Source organism: Peromyscus californicus, unplaced genomic scaffold (genome assembly GCF_007827085.1).
Source record: "Peromyscus californicus insignis strain IS unplaced genomic scaffold, ASM782708v3 Scaffold_15__1_contigs__length_86483966, whole genome shotgun sequence".
NCBI lineage: Eukaryota > Metazoa > Chordata > Mammalia > Rodentia > Cricetidae > Peromyscus > Peromyscus californicus.
Window position 1 is genome coordinate 75,350,615 of NW_026294447.1, and position 22,995 is coordinate 75,373,609.

At 47.0% G+C, this 22,995-nt stretch overlaps 1 long non-coding RNA gene across 1 annotated transcript in view; it reads right to left on the reverse strand.

Moving 5' to 3' along the window:
• Positions 1-3,783: 3,783 nt before the first annotated feature.
• The window catches only part of LOC128111164 (uncharacterized), a 47,099-nt gene continuing 27,887 nt past the window's right edge, over positions 3,784-22,995 (reverse strand). The window contains exon 2 of the long non-coding RNA XR_008218508.1: positions 3,784-3,909. This is a non-coding gene — a long non-coding RNA (uncharacterized LOC128111164). The remainder of the gene's footprint in view (positions 3,910-22,995) is intronic.

Genomic DNA, 22,995 nt, shown 5'->3' on the forward strand with positions numbered 1-22,995 from the left:
CCTATTTTATTTTTGGTGTTTTTGAGACAAGGTCTCTATGTGGCCCTGGCTGTCCTGGAACTCACTATGTAGACCAGGCTGGCCTTGAACTCACAAAGATCCACTTGCCTCTGGAACTAAAGGCGCCGCTGCCGCCACCACCACCCAACATCTTGTTAATTTTTTTTAAGTTTTTACACTTGTTTTTACAATTATTTACACACAGTTGTGTGCCACTATGCCTGTCTTATAATCCCTATTTTAAAAGACAGGATGTTAGTCAGGCAGTGGTGGCGCACGCCTTTAATCCCAGCACTGAGGAGGCAGAGGCAATTGGATCTCTGAGTTTGAGTCCAGCCTGGTCTACAAAGAGAGCTCCAGGACAGCCAGGGCTACACAGTGAAACGCTGTCTCAAAAAACAAGCAAACAAGCAAACAAACAAAAAAGATCGGTGTTGTAGAATATTATTTTAACTGGGCAAAGATGTGTTACATATGTTTCTGCTGCATTTGTTTTATATGAAATGATGTGTTACATTTGTTTATGCTGCGTTTTTATTTAACTATGTAAAGATGTGTTGCATTTGTTTCACCTTGCCTGCCTAAGGCACCTGATTGGTCGAATAAAAAGCTGTATGGCCAATAGCTAGGCAGAAGAGGATAGGTGGAGATGGTGGGCAGAGAGAATAAATAAGAGGAGAACTCTAGGCTCAAGAGAAAAAGAGAAGAAGGAGAAAAGAATGAAGGAGGAAGAGAGGGACATTTCCCCGGGGCTAGAAGCCAGGCAGCCACCAGGCAGCAGCCATGGAGACAGCAGGAAAGTAAGATATGCAGGAAGAAAGGAAGGCTAAAAGCCCCCAGGCAAAACGTAGATAAAGAGAAACAGATTAATAAGAGCTAAGACAAGGCTGAGCATTCCTAACTAATAAGTCTCTGTGCCATGGTTTGGGAGCTGGTTGGTGACCCAAAGGGAAAGCCTGGTACAGATGGGGTCTTGCTCTGTAGCCTAGACTGGCCTTCAACTCACAAATCCTTCTGCCTCAGCCTCCCGAGTGCTGGTTGTAAGCATAAACCCACACACCCAGCTTCAAGGGGACATCTACTCTGATTGAACTGAAATTGACGTGTGCAGACATTTTGATATGTGTTTCCACATCATCTCGTTTCCTTGATCCCTTTGATGTGGGTGTCTCCAGTTTGCAGGTATGAGTGCCAGGATCGAGTGCCTCCGTAAGAGAGTTCCCCCCTCTCTCTTTTCTTATCTGGGGTCCTGTGCCTGCCTCCACCTGTCATTCTATATCTATATGTGTTTGTGTGGGTCTCCTTACAATTAAGGGAATTAAGGACCTTGACGATATGGGAAGGGGGAGGGGGGCTTCGTGCCGTCTAACCAAGGTCACAGTCCGAGCACAGCATGCCATCTGCCATGAATAGACTGCAGTAGGAGGGACTGGTGGGTGGACGGAGCTGCTAGGCTGCCATCAATGCTGGGAAACAGAGCAGCTGGTTCCCGGGGAGAGTCCAGGGAGCAGGTGAAAAGCTCTGGCGGGCTGTTTGGGAACTAAGTCCTGGTGGCCGTGGGGCTGCTTTTCAGGGGTTCCCACAGAGTGCAATCAGTTAGGATACCTTCTCCATAGAGAAAAGAGCCCATGAATGTAAACCAGGTTCTCTGGGGTGGGGTGTGTGGGGGGGGATCGGAAGTCAGAGCAGCAGTCTGCTGACTGCGGAAGGGGGAGGTTCCAGCAGGGAATCCAGCTACTCCACGCTTCTGCATTTCACATTTGGGGAATTTCAAATGTTTAGCTGGGCGAGGCATAAAGACAAGGCTAGGAAGTCCCAGGGCAGTGGCCACCGGCCTGACGGTTTCCCAGGCTCAGGGCTTTGAGGCCTCTGTCTGGAGCTTTAGGGACTGGAGGAAAACAGACCCAAGCTTTAAAAATCAAGGATAAGCCCTTTCAGCTGTATGGGGAAGGGATCGGCTGTGACTGGTCGTCAAGGACCAATGTCCTGCCAACAATGGCCTTCAACTCGGGAACCTGGGATCTCTGGAAAGGCCAGTATGTGTATGTGTATGGTTGTATATGTGTGTGTGTGTGTGTGTGTGTGTGTGTGTGTGTGTGTGTGTGGTCTTTGAACATTGTTAGACTGCAAATTTCCTATAGAAACTCAATGCTGAGAGCAGAGGGTGAATTCTGGGGACACTGGACATGAGTGGGTCTGGGACCAGAGGCCCCTCCAGCTGGCCCTGCTTGGCAGTAAAGTATCCAAAAAAAGGAAGCTGGCCTACAAGATGACCCTCCCCTTGCTCCAAAACACCAGGAGCACTTCATTCTTTCTAGGATGAGCACGGACTCTTCACTCCCCACCCTGTGACTATAAGGCCATCTCTGATTCCTTCACCCAAGCATGTTCTTTTTTTTTATTTTTTCCTATTCTACCCACTCACAAATTCTCCTCCTCCTCCTTTAAAGAGTTGTTTTATCCAGGCTGTGGTGGCACATGCCTTTAATCCCAGCACTCAGAAGGCAGAGGCAGGTGGATCTCTGTGTGTTTGAGGCCAGCCTGGTCTATGAAAGTGAGTTTCAGGACAGCCAGGGCTACACAGAGAAACCCTGTCTCAAAAAAAAAAAAAAAAGGAACCAAGTGTCTTCTATCAGGACATGAAAGAGCAAGGCCTTTCTTTTTTGGGGGGAAGGGGTCGAGACAAGGTTTCTCTGTGTAGTTTTGGTGCCTGTTCTGGAACTCACTCTATAGATGAGGCTGGCCTTGAACTCATAGAGGTCCACCTGGCTCTGCCTCCCCAGTGCTGGGATTAAAGGTGTGCCACCACCGCCCGGCTCAAGGCCTTTTCTTACAACCACGGTGTCACAGAGGACATACCACAACAGGCAGGCTAACATGAGGAAGTGCACAGCAGACTGACTTAATGAAACTTTTATGAAATTGTGGAGAAAATGGTTGGACAAGAAGGGCAACTGTAAGCTCTCCATCCCAGTGACGAACCACCTGAGATATACAACTCACTATGAGGAAAAGGTGGTGAGGTCTCGGTCCATGATCATTTGCCCTGTTGCTTTGGGGCCTGCAGAAGCATGGTGCGAACATGAGGAGGAGGGCTCGCCTCAGTGTAGGGCAACAGAGAATGAGAGGAGAGGGGGTCAGAGTCCCGACGCCCTCTCCAAGGGCACAACCCTAATGACCCAACTTCCCCAAGTCCCTACATCCAAAAGGGTCCATCACCTCCCAATAGTATGGCAGGCTAGCAATCAAGCCTTCAATGTATAAGCCCTTTGGGGGACAGTCAAGATCCAAAATATATTGGTAATAAGTGGGGGAGGGCTAGCAAGGCCTCTCTTTGGATTCTTCTGGCTCACTCTGCCCTACCACAGGCATGAAGCAAGATTCTTTGGAATAAGGATCTGATAGCCTAGTGTCAGGAGAGGTAGGGCAGAGGGTCGGCCTTTCTGGGTCTTATGACTTGCTTTAGGGGAAAGGGCTTCCAGCTTTCTATGACTTGAGGGAGAAATGGCAGGAGCGAGGAGGATGGGATAAGTTTGGGACACTTCTTGCTTCCGAGGTCCTTCCCATTTTCAGCTCAGTGTGCTCAGCATGCTTAAGGTGCCACCTGCTGGTGTACTGTAGAAGTACATTTGATATCAGTATTGTGTTTACGCGGTTAATGTTCCTTCTGGGGGGTGCAGTCATGTGATTTTTAGCTTTCCAAGAAAATTATTTGTGTGTGCGTTTATGCATATATGTCTTAGGGTTTCTATTACTGTAAAGAGACACCATGACCACAGCAACTCTTATAAAGGAAAACATTTAATTGGGGTGGCTTACAGTTCAGAGGTTTAGTCCATTATCTTCATGGTGGGTGGTATGCAGGCAGACATGGCGCTGGAGAAGGAGCTGAGAATCTTACATCTTGATCTGCAGGGAACAGGAAGTGAACTGAGTGTCACACTGTGCGTAGCTTGAGCACAGAAGACCTCCAAATGCACCCCCACAGTGACACGCTCCCTCCAACCTCCACACCTCTTAATAGTGCCACTCCCTTTGGGTGCCATTTTCTTTCAAACCATCACAATGCATGTACCACAGCATGTGGACACAAGTCAGAGGACAACTCTATTGTTGTTGGTGGTGTTTGGCTCTTTTAGGGGGGCCCACCACCCAGCTCCCAAATAAATCACTCATTGAGGCTTATTCTTACTTATGAATACCTGGCTTTAGCTTGGCTTATTTCTTGCCAGCTTTTCTTAACTTATCCTGTCTACCTTTTGCCTCTGGCCTTTTCCTGTTCTCTTACTTCTGTAAATCTTTTTTTTTTTTTTTTTTTTTTTTTTTTTTTTTTGGTTTTTCGAGACAGGGTTTCTCTGTGTAGCTTTGCACCTTTCCTGGATCTCGCTCAGTAGACCAGGCTGGCCTGGAACTCACAGAGATCCACCTGCCTCTGCCTCCCAAATGCTGGGATTAAAGGCGTGCGCCACCACCACCCGGCTGCTTCTGTAAATCTTTTTTTTTTTTTTTAACATTTATTTATTTATTATGTATACAGTATGCCTGCATGTGTCCCTGCAGGCCAGAAGAGGATACCAGATCTCATTACAAGTGGTTGGGAGCCACCATGTGGTTGCTGGGAATTGAACTCAGGACCTCTGGAAGAACAGTCGGTGCTCTTAACCACTGAGCCATCTCTCCAGCCCTACTTCTGTAAATCTTACTCTTACTCTGTGGCTTGCTGTATAGCTGGGTGGCTGGCCCCTGGAGTCCTCCTCCTCTGGCTGCTAGACCTTAGATCTCTCCTCCCAGTTTTCTCCTCTATATTCTCTCTGCCTGCCAGCCCCACCTATCCTTTCTCCTGCCTTGCTATTGGCCGTTCAGCTCTTTATTAGACCATCGGGTGTTTTAGACAGGCAAAGTAACACAGCTTCACAGAGTTAAACAAATGCATCATAAACAAAAGTAACACACCTTAAACTATTCTGCTACACTCCATGGACTCAGTTTCCCCCTTTCTTCTTTACATGGGTCCTCAGGGTCAAACTCAGGTCACCAGGATTACAAGCCAAGCACCTTTACCCACTAAACCATCTTTCCTACCACAATTATTTTAAAAGATTTATTTCTTTTTATTTTGTGTGTATATTTATTTTACCTGCATGTATGTATGTGCAATGTGTGCATGCAGCAGCTATAGACACTAGCAGAGGGTGCCAGACGCTCTGGAACTGGCATTACAGACAGTTATAAGCCACAGTGGGTGCTGGGAACTAGACCCAGGTCCTCTGCAAGAGCACTGTGTACTCTTAACTGCTGAGCCATGTCTCCAGCCCCACACCCACCCTAACGTTTAAATTATGTTTCTGACTTCTTTAATAAAGGATCATAAGGACGTTTCCTATTATTTAATTAATTAATTAATTACTTTTGGTTTTCCGAGACAGGGTTTCTCTGTGTAGCTTTGAGCCTTTTCTGGAACTCACTCTGTAGCCCAGGCTGGCCTTGAACTCACAGAGATCCACCTGCCTCTGCCTCCCGAGTGCTGGGATTAAAGGTGTGCGCCACCACCGCCCAGCTGACTTTTCCTATTCTTAATTGCCTTTTCTTTGTGAGGGGCTGAATTCAGGACCTTGTGCTTGCCAGACAAGGGCTTAAACACCTAGCTACATTTCTCTCCAGCCACTGTTTTGTTTTTAAATGTCTTTCAAGACAGAGTTTCACTGTGTTCCTGGAACTCACTTTGTAGACCAGGCTGGCCTTGAACTCACAGAGATCCGCCTGCCTCTGCCTCCTGAGTACTGGAATTAAAGGCATGCACCACCACTGCCGGGTGTGATTTTTCTTTTTATGGCCATTTTCTTATTTTGTAAAAGTTCCTTGTAAGTATATGGCTCAGTTGTTGAGCACTTGTCTAGCATGTATGTATCCCTGGGTCCAATTCTCAATACTGCAACAATAAAATAAAATGTAAAAATCCTTTTCCCACAGAAATAAATGCAAAATAGTAGAGGAGGCCATACAGATAAGAATTTCTCTCCATAGTTAATCAACAGATAAGGGTTTAGAGTATGGCCTGGTTCAAATCCCAACTGGGCCATTGTCTGAATTTCCCTCACTTAGCAAATGTTTCTTGTCCCAGGCCTCGCTCCTCACAAAGTGCCTTCTCTAAGCATCTCTAGAAAGTATCTACAGGAGGGAGCTGGAGAGATGGCTCAGCGGTTAAGAACATGAGCTGTTCTTCCAGAGGTCCCAAGTTCAATTCCCAGCACCCACATGGTAGAACCATCCATAATGAGATCAGGCATACATGCAGACAGAACACTGTATACATAATAAATAAATAAAATCTAAAAAAAAAAAAAAGAAAGAAAGAAAAGAAAAAAAAAAGAAAGTATCTACAGGAGACACCCACTCCCCCATCCTGGGAACTAAACTTAGGTACTCCCACATGCTGGGCAAGCACATAACCACTGAGCTATATTCCCAGTTGCATCAGTTTTAAATATTTTTGTTTCTGTAGTCTTCCTTTTTCTTCGTGGTTAAAGGTACATACATAGCATACGTATTTACAAATATAGTCATTTCAGTGTGGTGTGGAGGTATTAGTTCCTTCATCTTGTGCAGCTCTCAGAAGACCCATAAGGAGTCCTTCTCTGTCCCACCAGCTCCCAAATATCGACACGGAGATTTCTTATTAATTATGAAAGAAAGCTCGGCCTATAGCTTAGGTTTGTTCCTAACTAGCTCTTATAACTTAAATTAACCCATTTATATTAATCTATGTTCTGCCATGTGGCTCATGGCTGTTACCTCTTCTTCTGCACATCCTGCTTGCTCTGCATCTCCTGGCATTTCCTCTTCCCAGAGTCCTCTCTGTCCCCGAAGTACCGCCTATAACTCTGGCCTAGCTATTGGCCATAGCTCTTTATTACATCAACCATAGCAATGCATCTTCACCCAGTGTACAGATATCCCACAACAGCATCCCTCAGAGTTTTTTCATCTCTGCAACATAAACTCCCTGCCTCTCAAACGTGTTGGTCTTAAGACTCCTTTAGAGGTGGCTGGAGAGAGACAGTTCAGCCATTGAGAGCACTGGCTGCTCTTCTAGAGGACCCAGGTTTGATTCTCAGCATCCACATGGTAGCTCACAACTATCTGTAATTCGAGTTCTAGGGGATTTGATGCCCTCTTCTGGACTGCTTGGGTACTACATGAACATGGTACATAGACATACATGTAAGCAGAACACCCATACACATACATTTTTTTTAAAGATTTATTTATTTATTATGTATACAGTGAGTGTTCAGCCTGCAGGCCAGAAGAGGGCGCCAGATCTCATTACAGGTGGTTGTGAGCCACCATGTGGTTGCTGGGAATTGAACTCAGTACCTCTGGAAGAACAGCCAGTGCTCTTAACCACTGAGCCATCTCTCTAGACCCATCTCAATACTTTTTATGGGTATAAAGAAGTCTTTAAAAAATTTTATGAACCCTTCTAGAGGACCTGGGTTCAACTCCAAGCACCCATTTAGCACCTCACAACTGTCTATAACTCTAGTTCCAAGGGGGCCTGATACCCTCTTCTCGTCTCCCTGGGTACCAGGCACAAATGTGGCACACATACATACATGCATACAAAACATCCATACACATAAAGAAGTAATTTAAAAAATGTATTGAGGGAACCCAAATGGGAATCATGCTAGAAATAAAAATTAAGAAAAATTTTAAGCAATATTTACAAGTAAAACATGTTCTCCTCCCTTTCAGACAAACCAGTGTGTCTGGCATGGTACCCTGCACCTGCAATTCCAACGTGTGAGAGGCTGAGGCAGGAGAATTACAGTGACCTCAAGGCCAGCCTAGTCTACATGGCCAGTTTTCAGCAGCCGGGGCTACATAGTGAGACTGTCTCCAAAAAAAAGAAAAAAGTCAACAAATGTAAATATTTTTAATATTTGCAGTTACATTTTCGAAATTGTGTCTTCCAAAACAAACAAAAACTAGTGAGAAAATCGAAGATGTGTTTAGCAGCAAGGCCGGGACAGAACCCAGAGCATCGCACAGGCTAGCCAAGTGCTCTACCACTGAGCCACACTGTTTGCCCTTTAATTTTTAGCCAATCTTTTTGCTATGGAGCTTACTAGAATATATACGGTTAGATTTTTGTATTTCTTCTTGCATGGGCCTCCTGTCCTGTTACGCGTCATGCAGCCTCTGAAAATGCCATTGACTTTTACTCACTCAGAATGGGCGAGTAAAGAGTCTTAGCACTGTTTTTAAAATGGCTCTGATCTTGTAGGGGTGAGGCAGTAGTTTCTTGTCAGCCTGCACCAGGGTCATGACTTTACACGCCTATAAGCAAAGACAGGTATGCCAGAGAAAAGCGTAACAATTCCAAGTGAAGCTTCAGGTGACCCAGGAGCCCTTGCAAGGTGAAGAGCCAGAGAGACCGGGAAAGCTGTGTGGCCCTATGGACAGTCACAGGACCATGACTGGACGACAGGAGGGTGAGTGATTGACTGGCCATACACTGGGGGCGGGGTTTAGCAAGGCTTGCTCACTGGGCTTCTTGGTGTCTCTGGGGGTAGGGCCGGGAGAGATGACCTTCCCAGGTTTTGCTGTTTTTTTCAAATGCCAAGGTGCCACATTCTAGGGTAGTGTTTCTGAGTACATTTCTTTAAAAGGTCTCTAGGACCCAGTGAGCAAAAGACCAGCATGCCCTTGGGGAATTTACTGGCTAGAGACTGAGCCTCCAGTCTGGGAGGGCTCTCTGTGATGGACACTTGTGCACCCCGGGTCTCCTTGATACGCCACACTATTTGAGGAAGGCTGTGGTAATAGACTCCTCGGTGAATAGTTTTTCTCTGCAGGTAGAACAAACGGAGTCACAGCACAGAGGCTCCTGGAAGAGCTAGAGTCGATGGCAACCAGAGAGTATCGGGCATCCTGTGGCTCAGGGCCACGCGCTGCTTGCCATCCATGCTGTTACTGGCCCCATGGTCACCAGAATACAGACTTGACATGCTGAGCATTTAAAGCTGGTGGAAACTGAAAAAACCCACAGAAGCAGGGAGGTTACCCTCACTAATATCCATGCCTCCAAAGACATGGGGACCCAGCGAAGCCCCTGAATGGGCTATGCTGAGCTATTAATGCTTGGAGGAAGCCTCCCAGCCAAGACTCCAGACTCCAACCATGAATTCACCTGTCAGGGGGCACTGAATATGTGGGACATACCAAAGCCTGAGCCAGTGTCTGGGGGGTGGAGGATGCTGTGTAGAGAATAATCAAATCCTTAGGGGACAGGCTGCTGGGCCCAGTGGAAGAAAAAGAAGCCTCCCTCTGCTTCTTTGGGGACAGTGACTCTGGTTTGGTCTGTTGTGGCCTGGGCTGGCACGTAGACAGATCTTCCCGAGTGCCTTACTATGTCATTGCTGTTTTGAAAATGGAAGCCCTGGCTTGGGTATGGTGCTAGCCAATTCCAGTCTGACAGTGAACTTGTAATTAGTATCTTTCCCTAAACTGCCACCTTGGGGAAGAACTTGGTCAGGCCTCTTTACAAAGGGCCTGGGGGTGGATAGAGGAGCAGGCTGGCCAGTTAAGACCCCATGGGTCTGGAAAGACAACAGGAAACCACATCCAGATCTGGGGAGGGCGGGAGGTGGAACCAGGTCCCCCAGGCCAAGTTCCTGTGCAGCTCCAAGGCCAGGTGGGCCGCAGCCAAGAACCTGGGCTTCCTGGAAACTTCTGAGCATGCAGTTGGATGGTAAGATGGTAATTCCTGCTGCTGTAACAAAGTGCCCTCACCAGGGTGGCTTACAAACAATAGAAATATATTGCTCACAATTCTAGAGGCTGACGTCCAAGATCAAGTCTCGTTTGATGTCTGGTGAAGGCCCTGTGCTGGTTCCTGTCAACTTGACACAAATCTAGACCTATTTGGGAAGAGGGAATCTTAATTGAGAAAACTGCCTCTGTAAGGTGCGTCTGTAGGCAAGTCTGGGGTATTATCTTGATTAATGATTGATGTGGGAGGCCCATTGGGAGTGCCACCACCTCCAGACACATTGCCCCGGATGGTATAAGAAAGCAGGCTGAGCAAGCCATGGGAAGCAAGCCAGTAAACAGCACTCCTCCATGGTCTCGGCTTTGGTTCCTGCCTCCAGGTTCCTGCTTTGAGTTCCTGCCCTGACTCCACTTGGTGATAGTGTGACCCGAGAATTGAGAGGTGACATAGACCCTTTCCTCCCCAGGTAGCTTTTTGGTCATGGTGTTTTATCACAGTGGTTGGAACTCTAACAGAGAGGCCAGCTTGTAGACTCACAGATGGTACCTTCTCTCTGTGTTCTCATAAGATAAAAGGAACGGTGGGGTTGGCCAGAGGTCTCATTTTATTTATTTATATTTATTTATTTTTGAGACAGAATCTCATGTAGTTCATGCTGGTCTCAAACACCCTGAGTAGCCAAGGATGACTTTGAACTTCTCTGGAGTTCTTTGCGCTTGCTGGAATTCTAAGCATGTGCCAACATGCCTAGTTTGTGTGGCACTGGAGATTGAAGCCGGAGCTTCATACACGATAAGCAAGCACTCGGCCAACTGAGCAGGCACTCTACCAGCATTCCCGGGCTTCATTTGGGTTTTGAGACAAGAAAGGTCTTACTGGGTTGCCCGGGCTGGCCTGAAACCCCTGAGGTCAAGTAACCTTTCTGCTCAGGTTCTCTAGCAGCTAGGACTAACTGCCAAGCCGGAGGCAGCCATACTGTCTTTCTGTACTTGTCTGAGCCTGAACTCCCCTCTGTTCTTTTACAGTGGCCGCTGGCCCTTGCACGTGGCAGAAAACTTGCTTGAGCTGTGCCAGCTCCCTGCGTAGATGCTAGAGCAAGTGTGACTACCAGGATCGTCTCTCTCTCTTTCTCTCTGAGTCCTCTGCGGGGCAGCACTGAGCTATAGCAGAGGTCAACAGCGTCACCCACAGGCCCTCTGTTCTACGGGCTGATCTACGCAGGCCAGTTTAGCTGTCTCTCATCCCCCTGTAAGCCGCGATAGATAGCGTGGAGGGCTGTGGCGTGAACTCGGTCCATCAGGGCCTGGGAGGGGAGCAGGGGAGCCATGTTAAGAGTGAGGAAGCAGGCTGACTAGTCAAGTGTTTCAATAGCACCACCTTCCCTGTGAGGGCTGGTGAGTCCTCAGGCCGTGTGTGGGCTGTATTTCCTCTTGCACACGCCTCTGTGTGTCTGCGTGTCTGCCTCTCTCTGGTGTGTGTGTGTGTGTGTGTGTGTGTGTGTGTGTGTGTGTGTGTGTGTGTGTATGTGTGTGTGAGAGAGAGAGAGACAGAGGGCAGCATCTCTTCTCACCCATCATAAGGGTCATGACCAGTACTCCAGTGTGACAAGAGACAGGTTAACAAGAGACCAGCATAACATGTTTGAGTTGATCAAAGTTTTACAGGACATAAAGACCCAAGGAAAGCGATTGATCTTTATGCCTCGGTGCAGTAAGGGATGGGCCGCAATGCCGAACGAACGGTGCCTGAGCCAAAGGTCACGATCAGATGGTGACCGACAGCAGGCTAGCAATGCCTTTCTGTCCAGACGCTTGTCGGCCTGTCTGTGTAGCATTCTGCTCCCTGGGGCCGGTGTCTTCCAGGGGTGGGGTGAGACAGTGAAGTTTCTAGAATTTATGGCTTGTTTTGGGGAGGAGGAATTCTGGAGTCGTTAGGGGAGTGGAAAGGCCGGAGACTGAACAGGAAGGGCAGAGAGAAGCCATGCTTCCGAGCCGGTGTCAGACTCTTATAGTTCAAGTGGTCCAAGATGAGGTACTCCGGGGTATTACGTGATCCTGGACACGTGTATGCAAATACTGTACATCACTCTTCCCTATTGTTGGTAAGCCTTGTGTCTCTTACCCTTGGAAACCAAACATTGTATGTTTGAGAGAGCCAATGCATTGGCTGCCACAGTTGTCACGGGGCTTTGAAAGTGAGAAACATTAAAAAACGAGCGGCCGGCTGAACCCTTGACCTGTGGCCTTGCTTCTCAGCCAACAGAGGACTGAGCGTGCGGAGCGTGCCGTGCTCCTGGCTCGCAATGGCACTGATGGACCCCGTCCTCTCCTGGAATCCCGCTGTGGACCAGCAGGTGGCGCTTGTGCTCTCCAGCGCCACCATCTGGGAAAAGGAACTGAATATAGCAACCAGGATGGTGCCCTGAACATATGATTTTCAAACCACCTCTTCCGCCACAAGGGAAACCTCTGAGGGTTTTCTTCTGGGAAAAGCAATTAGGTTAACCTCTTAGGAGGAGAAGTTGCCTTGCTGAGCTGGTCTGGGAAAATAAAATATCCTCCCAAGAGCCGTCTTAAGGAGGGTGGAGAGAAACCACCATGGAGCTTGTGGGAGGAAGGGGGCTGGGGGCTGCCAGGGAAGGTCTGGGAACTTCAGAGAAGGGCTTCGGGCTTGGACTGAGACATGCTTCGGGTCCGAAGAGGTCAAGTCCCTACCTGCAGAGCTCTGATCTTAGATGACGGTTGGTACAGTCAGAATGGGCACAAGGTCATTTGGGTGGGCTGAAGGTACTCTGCCCATCCTTCTGGGGTCCAGGCCAGGCAAGGGGACCCCTACCCCATCCACCTGCTGTGACTGGAGACACAGCTTTGACAAGACACCCCTCCTCCATGCTTGCCTTCTCAGAGCCTGCTGGGTGGAAACAGTAGTGAGCAGGGCTGAGGGGCTTTGAGGTAGGGAATGGAGCCTCTGTCTGATGGGGTCTCCTCCAATTTGGGATCCCAGGACCCCTGGGATGGGAGATAGACTGGCAGAAAGGATTTGGGAGAGGGGTGAGTCAGACAGGAGGGCCTGGTTTGTGATGTGCAGAGTTGGGGAGAGTGTCGGCTTTTAGGGTTACTAAGGGGAACCCAAGCTAGAGCCCAGTATGAGGGAAAGTCCGTCCTTATGCTCCAGTTACACACCAGACTGGAACTCACTCAGGCCCCGTGGTATGGACTGTTCTGAAGAAGCAGCCCTGATTGTCTAAAGTTCTGGTAGGGCAAGGGGAGGAAGGCACCAGAGGGAGCGTGGACTATGGTGGACTGGATAGAGCCGAAAGAGAAGAGTGTATGGTACACAGAAGGCAACCCCAGCTGGAGAGGTGGGAAGGTGAGAGTCTAAGTCCTTGTTACACCAAGTGTGGTTCCCAGGCCAGCAGCAGTCACTGAGCCTTATTACAAATGCAGGTCTCAGGCTCAGACACAGAGTCTGTGTCTGGTCAAGCTGTCCAGCTGATCCGCTTGCACAGGACAGTGTGAGAAGCACAGCTCTCGGCCAGAACCCAAGGTCATGAACCACGCCGGCACAGCAGGATGCAGCGAGAAAACAGTGGAGAGGGCTTAGACCCCCGTCAGCACTCTCCTGAAGATCTCCTGGTGCAGACAGCTTATTAGTGTTCAGTATCGCCCTTTGAAGTAAAAGTTACATACAATGAATATACATTCTGATTGTTCTCTCTCTCTCTGTTTCTCTCTGTCTCTGTCTCTCTCTCTGTCTCTCTCTCTGTCTCTCTCTCTCTCTCTGTGTGTGTGTGTGTGTGTGTGTGTGTGTGTGTGTGTTATGCATGAGTGTGCACATGTATGTACAGGTGCCCTGTGGTAGCCAGAGGATGACATTGGGATGTCTTCTTCCATTGCTCTTGGCTTTATTTCCTGGAGACAAGAGTGTCACTGAGGGGTTGGGGATTTAGCTCAGTGGTAGAGCACTTGCCTAGCAAGTGCAAGACCCTGGGTTTGGTCCTCAGCTCTGGGAAAAAAAAAAGTGTCACTGAACCTAGAACTCACTGCTTTTCATTTTTTTCAACTAGGCTGACTGACTAGCAAACACCAGCAATCCTCCTGTCTCCACCCCCCCACTCCCCCCACCCCCCACTCCCGCACTGAGATTACAGGAGCATATGCCAACATGGGTGTTGGGGATTCAGACTCAAGTCTTCATTTTTTTTTTTTTTCCCCGAGACAGGGTTTCTCTGTGTAGTTTTGGTGCCTTTCCTGGATCTTGCTCTGTAGTCCAGGCTGGCCTCGAACTCACAGAGATCTGTCTGCCTGGCTCTGCTGGGATCAAAGGCGTGCGCCACCACCACCTGGCTCAAGTTCCATTCTTTTTTTTTTTTTTCCCTGAGACAGGGTTTCTCTGTGTAGCTTTGCGCCTTTCCTGGATCTTGCTCAGTAGACCAGGCTGGCCTTGAACTCACAGAGATCCACCTGGCTCTGCCTCCCGAGTGCTGGGATTAAAGGCGTGCGCCACCACCGCCCGGCTGCCTTTCTGAGTTTTAACAAATGTGTCTACCAATGTAATTTGGACTTCAATCAAGGTATAAGACATCAGCAGCAACCCGGAAGGTTCTCCTTGCCTCCCCACAAGCAATCTCTTCCCCAGTCTCGAGGCAGCTGCTGTTCCAATCCTCCTCCTAAAGGCTATTCTGCCGTTCCCTGTAAATGGAAGCATGTGACAGGCAGCATTCTTTCTTTTTTTAAAAAAATATTATTTTTATTTTATGTGTCTGGACATTTTGTCTGCATGCATTTAAATGTACCACCCATGTTTCTGGTGTCCAGAGAGGGCATTGGATCCCCTGGATCTGGAGTTACAGATGGTTGTGAGCCTCCATATTGGTGCAGCAAACTGAACCTGGGTCCTCTTCAAGAGTAGCAAGTGCTCTTTAACAGTAGATCAATCTCTCTAGCCCCTCCTTCCCTCCCTCCCTCCCTCCCTCCCCTCTCTCTCTTGTTCCCTCCCTCCCCTCCCTTCCTCTGTCTCTCCTCTTTTTCTTCTCCCTCTCCCACTTCTTCTCTCCTCTCCATTTCATTTCCCCTCTGCACCAACCTTCATTATTTCCTTCCTTCTGCTTTGGGCTGGACTTAATATTTTCTTTCTAGTCCCTTAGGTTATAAAGCTGGGCTCTTGAGTTGAGATTGTTCTTGTTTTTAATGTGGTGAAGGAGTCCGAGGATGGTCACTTTAGAATGTGGCACCCCAGTGTGCTTGCTCTGAAAATGAAAGAAGTCTGAGTGCAGTGGCTTTTCTCCCTGGTCGCTTGTCTGATTGGATTCTAGACTGCCAAGGGAGAAAAGAATTACCCGAAGTCCTTTCTCCGATTTTCCATTAACTATACCAGTTGCAAAAGGACAGACTCAATTCCTCCACAGACTGTCGTCAAACACATTTGTCTTCTCTTTGCTCCCATCCTAAAGACAATCATTTATAAATGACCCTCTATTTTGTTAGCCAAACAGACTTTGTCCCCGGCCTTTGAATTCCCTTAAAGTCATTTATAAGATTGTCTATGTCCCCATTCTTGTCCCCCCTATAGAAATGGGGTGTATAATAAGCTTCAGAACCATGTCGGGGTGTAGGTAATTGCATCATGTGCCTGCCTCCCCACACGTAATAAATTTTCCTTTTCTTTTATTTACTATCTGTTGATTCCAGTGTATCTTTAGAGACAGAGGGGGATTTTATTTTAGTGTTGATAGCTATATTTATAGCAGTAATTCCCTTGATATCTTATAATTTTTCACAGTGTTATGTTCTCTCTTCTTTATTTCTAGTATTTTCTAATTTTTCTTCTGACTCATCTTGAAGTTTTTGTTTGTTTTGGTTTTGGTTTTCTACATAGGGTTTCTCTGTGTAGTTCTGGAACTCACTCTGTCGACCAGGCTGGCCTCGAACTCAGAGATCTCTGCCTTCCAAGTGCTGGGATTAAAGGTGTATGCCACCACCACCCAGCTAAGATGTTATTTTTTTTTTAAATTTCCATGGACTTGTGAAGTTTCCAGTTTTAGTTCTTATTGATATCTACCACAAGCCTGTTGTGCTTAAAGGATGATAGTTATTGTTTTAAACGCAAAAAAAAAAAAACAACAAAAAAACAAAAAACCATTTGCTGGGTATGGTGACACAGGCCTTTAGTTCCAGCACTCTACAGACAGAGGCAGGCAAATCTGTGGGTTCAAGGCTGGCCTGGCTACATAGTGAGTTCCAGGGAAGCCAGGACTACACAGTAAAACCCTTTCTCAAACAAGCAAACAACAAAACCCACAAAAAGATACATTTGCTTGAAGATATCTCATCTTTTATATGACATACATTTTTTAATTTGTTTTTATTTCATGTGCATTTTTGTTTTGCCTGCATGTATGTTTGTGTGAAGGTGCTGGATCCCCTGAAACTGGAGTCACAGGCAGCAATGAGCTGCCATGTGGGTGCTGGGAATTGAACCCTGGTCCTCTGGAAGAGCAGCCAGTGCTCTTAACTGCTGAGCCATCTTTCCAGCCCTAAGGTACATTTATATAATAGCTGTAGTTTTAAATTTGCTGAACCTTAATTTAGGTTTGACCTAGTTGGAGCTTAGGTAGGCACAGGGCTGAAAGTGAGGGACAGCTAACTTTGGGACTAGTTGTTGCAAAGACTGATGCCTCCTTCCATACAGGGTTGGTATGATGTGTAAACAAGACAATACAGGCAAAATAAGAAAGTTCTGTCATTGACCCATTAGCCATAAAGAGGGGTTCCATTTTGTGGTGCTATTGTGTTCCCTAAAATATTGTGCATCTGCTGTGGGATGGTCTGTATGTCAAATGTGTTGCTGATTGGTCAATGAATAAATCACTGATTGGCAGTGGCCAGGCAGGAAGTATAGGCGGGACTAACAGAGAGGAGAATTGAGAGAACAGGAAGCTGAGTGGGAGAGACACTGCCAGCCGCCATCAGGACAAGGAAGATGTAAAGTACCGGTAAGCCACAAGCCACGTGGCAAGGTATAGATTAATAGAAATGGATTAATTTAAGCTGTAAGAACAGTTAGCAAGAAGCCTGCCACGGCCATACAGTTTGTAACCAATATAAGTCTCTGTGTTTATTTGGTTGGGTCTGAGTGGCTGTGGGACTGTCGGGTGTCAGAGATTTGTCCTGACTGTGGGCCAGGCAGGAAAACTTTAGCAACATGCACCCTAATAAACTTATCTGGGGTCAGAGAACAGAACAGCCACTAGCTATAGAGGCCAGAAAATGGTGACACACATGCCTTTAATCCTATCATTCTGTCTGGATCTCTGTAAGTTCAAGGCCACACTGGAAACAGCCAGGCATGGTAACAAGAGCCTTTAATCCCAGGAAGTAATGGCAGAAAGCAGAAAGGTATATAAGGTGTGAAAACCAGGAACTAGGCTAGTTAAGCTTTTAGGCTTTTGAGCAGCACAGTTCAGCTGAGACCCATTCAGATGAGGACACAGAGGTTTCCAGTTTGAGGAAACAGGATCAGCTGAGAAATTGGCAAGGTGAGGAAGCTGTGGCTTGTTCTGCTTCTCTGATCTTTCGGCGTTCACCCCAATACCTGGCTCCAGGTTTGTTTTTATTAATAAGAACTTTTAAGATTCGTGCAACACATTTTCCTGCCTCATTTCCCATACTATATAACCATGGGAACAGGCGACAGGAGAGGAAGATTGCCCTGTGGCTGGAGGGAGCCTCTCTTGTAGAATCAGAATAGCAGAAGCAGGGTGCCTAGAAAGCAGTATGAAGTTCAGATTACAGCCGAGTTGAAACCCAAATTCTGTGCATTATTGTCTGCTCTGAAGCAAGCCTTCTTTTCCTTTGCAGAAATAACAGCACTGTGAGGATGAAATAACCGACTCCTGTTGATGATGTGGTTATTATTATTTTGTTCTTGGTGGTGGTGGTGATTTTTCGAGACAGTTTCTCTGTGTAGCACTGGCTGTCCTGGAACTCACTATAGACCAGGCTGGCCTCCAACTCAGAGATCCGCCTGCCTCTGCCTCCTGAGCTTGGGGATTAAAGGCGTGCGCCACCACCACCTGGCTGATGATGTGATTATATTATTAGAAGAAATCATTGTTAAAAAGTCTAGAGTTGTGCTACCATGGCCACGATCACCTGCCAATGTAAGTTCTGTCTCTGTCTTTTCCTTCCTCCTCTCCTTCTTAATTATTTTAATAAGGTATCTTTTATTCGCTCTGTGACAATTCCACATGTGTAAATAATATATCTTGATCATATCTTCTCTACTAGCACTGCTCTGAGGGAATCTCCAACATATCCCTCTCTCTCTCCCTTTCATGACCACTTGTAGGTCCAATCACGGCCCCCCACCCCAGATTCCAATTTGTGTTGCCTGTTGGAATGTTGACGGATCTTGTTGGCTTGGCCTTGTGCAGGTAACCAGTGAGTTACAGTGAGCTCAAGAGTGAAATGGCCATGACATGTCCAGAAGACAGACTTTCACAGCGCTCTTCCCTGTGCTTTGGCTCTTACATTATTTCTGCTCCCTCTTCCAAGATGCGTTCCAAGTTGCACACGTGTGTGTGTGTGTGTGTGTGTGTGTGTGTGTGTGTGTGTATGATTCAGATGTCCCATTTAGGGCTGAATACTCAACAGTCACTCAGTCCTAGCACTTTGACCGTTAATGAGTCTGTACCAACGGCTGACCACTGCCGAGAGAAGATTCTCTGGCCAAGGTTGAGGGCAGCACTAACCTATGTATATAAACATAAATATTTAGAAGGCAATTTGATATGTCCATTTAGCAAGACAATAGTAGTAGGTTCCTCCCTTGGGCCTATGGCATTCTAAGCTATGACCTTTTACCAGATTTGCAATACCAGGCACAGAATTTCCACCTGTAGAGCAGGAATCAAGTCCAATTCCAAAGCAGTTGGCTACCCCAAAGCTTTCATGCCTCTATTGTACCAGTGAGCACATCTTGCCTGGCAGTTGAGTGTGGTAGCATTCAGAGTTCGTTGCTGTTAATAACACTGATGGCTTTTCTTCCCCAGTGGCGTAGCACCTTCTGGCACTTGTAGAAGTTAGCCAGCAGGACATTTTCAGGTCAAGTTCAGCTTAACATCTCTGTGTCCTGCAACCAAAAGGTATTGCAGCTTCAGCAATATGGTCTTACAACCTAGTTCTGGTGAGCATCCAAGACCAATCACAATAGGCTGTGTTGTTTTCAGGTCCACTGGGGCCTACTCGACTGGTGGTTTCAATGAGAACGGTCCTCATAAGCTCATGTACTTAAATACTTGGTCCCCTGTTGGTAGTGCCATTCCGGGAGGTTGTGGGGCTTTTAGGAGAGGAACCTTGCTGGAGGAAGTATGTCACAGGGACTCGAGCTTTGAGAGCTTATAGCCTCATCCTGTTTTCAGTTTCCTCTGCTTCCTGTGGATGGTGAGATATGATCTCTCAGCTTTCTGCCACCATGTCCTCCCTGCCATTATGGATAGCAAGCCTCCAGAACAGGAAGCCAAAATAAACTCTTCCTTCAGTTGCCTTTCATCGTGGTATTTTATCACAACAACCAACAAGTAAATAATATACTGACCAGTAACTTGTAGGGAGGATCCCACACCCGGCACTGAAATTTTAATTTAATAACCCATGTCTTCTGGGGGAAACATTGTCCACCCATACAGGATGTCTCCCCAGCCAAGGGTTTTGGCTAGGTTTACAGTACCAGACGTGAATTCCCTCCTATAAAGTAGACATCAAATCCAATCAGAAAGCAGCTGGTTACCCTATAACAGACTTGCCACTATTACATCAGTAGACACCTCTCACCTGGTGAGGTTATTGTTGCACACAGGATGTCCACAGCTAAGTAAGACTTTGGATGACAATTTTCTGCCAATGTTCTTCAAAGTACCTCTTGGCTATCCAGAAGAAAGGAAGCATCTAGCCCAGTTCCAACTTGATTTGTCTATGTCCTGTGACCAGGGTGTAAGCATCTTCAGGAATAAGGTCTTATCAGTTAGTTCTAGTGAGTAACCAACAGCAGTACAGGATGCTTTTTTTATTTATGTATATGTGTGTATATCTGTGTGAGTATATGTCATGTGTGTGCAGATGCCCATGAAAGCCAGAAGAGGGCATCATATCTCCTGAATCTGGAGTTATAGGCAGATGTGAGCTGCCTGATGTGGGTACTGGGAACTGAGCTTGGGTTCTCTATAAAAGCTGAAAGCACACTGAACCACTGAGCCATCCCTCCAGCCCCTGATTTTTTTTTTTTTAATACAAACACTCATTAATTTAAAACTTTTTTTTTTTTTTTAGATCTGTCTCCTATATCTCAAAGGTTCTGGTAAGCTGTGTTTTCATTTTCATTTGATTATATAAAAATTCATCTCCCTGATTTCTTCAGTGACTCAGTGGTCATTAAAGAATAGTATATTGCGTGTGTGTGTGTGTGTGTGTGTGTGTGTGTGTGTGTGTGTGTTGGTGCACATCTTTATCCCAGCACTCAGGAGGCAGAAGCAGGCAGATCTCTGAACTTCTAAGCCATTGAGGGATGCACAGTGAGACCCTGTGTCAAAAGAGGGGGTGGAGGTACCAGTTGGTGGTGGCACACATCTTTAATCCCAGCACTCAGGGTTAGGGTTAGAGACAGAGGCAGGCGGATCTCTGTGAGTTCGAGGCCAGCCTGGTCTACAGAGTGAGTTTTAAGACAGCCAGGGCTACACAGTGGAGCCCTGTCTCAAAAAACAAAAAAACCAACTCCTCCCGGCCCCCAAAGAAAGAAAAGAGAAAAAGAGGAGGTGGAGGAGAAAGAACGTATTGTTCAGTCTCCAAGTGGTCGTTTGTATGGTTTCTCTGACTTCTCTTGATACTGACTTTTATTCTAGGAATCATTTCAGTTCTTTTGTCCTTATTAAGACTGGCTTCATGGCTAAGATGTGCTCCATTTTGGAGAAAGTTCCACGGTCTGCTGAAAGGAATGTGTTTTCTGCTGCTTTGGGATATGATATTCTGTAAATGTCTGGTAAGCCCATTTGATGTATGGTACAGATTCACTCGGAATTTCTTTATTGATTTTCAGGCAGGATGGCTATCCACTGGTGGGAAAGAAGACTTAAGGCCGCCCATTATGATTATCTTAAGATCCATCGGCACTTTTATGGCTACTAGTGTTTGTTTTTGTGAAACATGGAGTCCCAATGTTGACTGTTCTCCTTATTGATAGGTAGTGTGGCCTTCTTTTTTTTTTTTTTTTTTTTTCGAGACAGGGTTTCTCTGTGTAGCTTTGTGCCTTTCCTGGTCTCGCTCTGTAGACCAGGCTAGCCTCAAAGATCCGCCTGCCTCTGCCTCCCGAGTGCCGGGATTAAAGGCGTGCGCTACCACCACCTGGCTTTCTGTGTTGTGATTTGTTCATCCGTTGGTTTGGGTATTTCTTCCAGTTTTGTTCAGGGATGTCCTTAGAGAGCACTCTACTGAAGACCCAGTCAGGACCACCCAGAGAAGATGATTAAACTGCTCTGACAACAAGGACACCGAGTGAGATAAAGAAATACATTTAAAAACCATTACAAAAATATACCACAGTGACCAAAAGTAATGGAGAGTGGGCTCTCAAGCTAAAAATTATTTAGGCCGGGCGGTGGTGGCGCACGCCTTTAATCCCAGCACTCGGGAGGCAGAGCCAGGCGGATCTCTGTGAGTTTGAGGCCAGCCTGGGCTACCAAGTGAGTCCCAGGAAAGGCGCAAAACTACACAGAGAAACCCTGTCTCGAAAAACCAAAAAAAAAAAAAAATTATTTAGGGTGTATATAGGAATATCCAATGAATGTGACAAAGGACAGGGGTAGGGAGAGGGTTTAATAAAAGCAAGGAAGAGGAAGACTGGAGAAGAATGTTAAGTAGAGAAAGAGGAAAGAGCAAGAGATTTAAAAAAAGAACTCCCAAGGGGGCTGGAGCGATGGCACAGTGACAGAGCACTGGCTGCTCTCCCAGAGGACCAGGGTTTGATTCCCAGCACCCACATGGTGGCTCACAACCCTCTGTAACTCTAATTCCGGGGATCTGATGCCCTCCTCTGGCCTCTGTAGGTACCAGGCATGCATGTAGCACACGGATGCAATTACAGGCAAAACACTCATACTCGGGACTGGAGAGATGGCTCAGTGGTTAAGAACACTGACTGCTCTTCCGGAGGTCACGAGTTCAATTCCCAGCACCCACACGGCAGCTGACAACTGTCTGTAACTACAAGATCAGACACCCTCACACAGACATGCATACAGGCAGAACACCAATGCACATAAAATAAAAATAAATAATTTTAAAAAACACTCATTAAATAAATACATACAATTTAACAATAAAATAACCTACTCATTGATAAAAATGTGTAAACAGAACTAGATAAATCTAAGGAGGACAATGAAAAAAACAGAAGCTAAAATAAGATAAAGTCAGCTGGTGAGATGGCCCCGTGGGGAAAGGTGCTCACTGAACTTCACAACCTGAATTTGATCCCCGGAACACACATGGTTTAAAGCCAGAAACAACTCCCGTGAATTACCCTCTGATCTCTGCCGTGACACGTTCAGACATCCGACAAACGTCAGGGGTCCTCTCGGGCTGTCGTCACTTCAGTATTTTCCCTGCATTGTTAACCAGGAACCTTTGCTGGCCACACTTAGCTTTGCAGACTGTGAGTTGGGCAGGCTCTCCCACTCTCCCGTGACTGCCCAGTCTGCACCTCCGGGGCTGACTACCCATCAGGGGCCGTCTCCTGAGTGCACTGGGAAAGGAGGGGCAAAGTCAACAGTGAAGGATGGTACATAACTTCAAAGGCTGATCATAAACAACCGGTGAGGGATGAGCCTGCGGATGCTGAGTGGTACCAAAGCCTGCGGATGCTGAGTGGTACCGGAGCCTGAGGATGCTCAGTGGTACCGGACTGTGAGTTCAGTCGCTGCAGCAGCGAACACGGCGGCACTCGGTGGCTCCGGAGGTTGACCCACCTCTGATCCCCGGCTCGGGACTATCAGACTCCACAGTTATTGCCAGGTGATGTGATCAGCTCCTAGCAACTAGCGTAACCCAATTTTTAAATAGTAGGTTCTCTTTCAAGATTGTGTCTAGCCACAGCCCGTCAAGATACGGGGGTTGACAAAACAGATTTCTGCGCTGCTGACCCATCAGGCCTGAGGAGTCACGCTC